This window comes from Leiobunum rupestre, chromosome 1, assembly GCF_980474605.1.
Source record: "Leiobunum rupestre chromosome 1, qqLeiRupe1.1.hap1, whole genome shotgun sequence".
Taxonomy (NCBI): Eukaryota; Metazoa; Arthropoda; class Arachnida; order Opiliones; family Sclerosomatidae; genus Leiobunum; species Leiobunum rupestre.
Window position 1 is genome coordinate 78,383,259 of NC_143384.1, and position 1,232 is coordinate 78,384,490.

Consider the following 1,232-nt stretch of genomic DNA (forward strand, 5'->3'; position numbering starts at 1 on the left):
GACCGAGTGGCCAGATTTTGAGCTAAAAAAAGATTTAAGTCTAAATAAGCTATTTCCTTTTCACTTTTTTATTAAAGAAATGGCTATTTTTTAGCAACTGGCTGGGTCGTCTTCCACATAGAAGAGCTAATTTTACGTTCCGTATTTAAATAATTTTTGAACAAATAAAGCGTCCAGTGAGTAGCTTATTTGTTAGTGACTATCAACTTTTTTGTCGGCATGGAATTTGGTCTAAAAGTGTCATTAAGATAGCACTAGATCGTTCACAAATTACAATACGCGCTAAGGGGAGCGAGGGTACCTTCAACTCTGAAATAAAAAGATGATGTAGATTTAACAGGAGCATAGATTCATCATTTATTTTCAAAATGAATCTTGACTTAATATTACAGTGGATTCGAAATATTACGTCGCATATCAGAATTTGATACTCGAATAAAAATATTAATTACTTAAAATTAAGAGGAATTCCACTTTTCTAGTTTGGTAGGGTGCGCGAAATTTACACAATTAGTAACCAAAAGGGCTTAGGCCATAAAGTATTATAAATATTTGTAAAGAGCCTTTGACGAAGGTGCTTTGCGTGTTAGCTTGACCAGTGTAGGAAGAATACACTTTTAGTTTTATTCGTAATATTTGTTATATAATCACTCACAGAGGCCGGAGGGGGGGGGGGGGAACCACAAGATTCCCTATCATACTTTTATTTAAAAAGCCGTAGTGGGCCTTCTACACTTAACACAATCAAAGTGGCGAATAGAAGAATTCCACATGGATTATTTTTCCATTTTAAAAAGTTGACAAAAGCATCGGCCTCGAAAGCTCCTTCGTCATTTTAAAAATGGTTAACTTAAATAGTTTTTAAAATTGAAAAATAAGAAGTGAAATTCTTCTAATTTTTAAATAATTTTCCCGTTATAATTTAAAGCAGAGACAATAATATTTTAACATTATTTAGAAGCCGGATTTTTGAACTACCCTTACCTCAGAAATAATTTTCAATTTGGTAACGAAAAACTAAAGAGACGAATTGACATGTCGTAAAGTTCTGTTAAGATAGAAAAAACGTTTCGTTTTCTTCATAGATCTTTCGGTTATTTTTTATTTATACAGTGGCTCGGGTATGTTTTGATATGATGCTAAACCTTCACTTGTTTAAAAATGCAAAGACAGAAGAATGCACTATAAAATGAAATAAAGAAATTTTCTGTAAATTGATTTGCATGGACGGA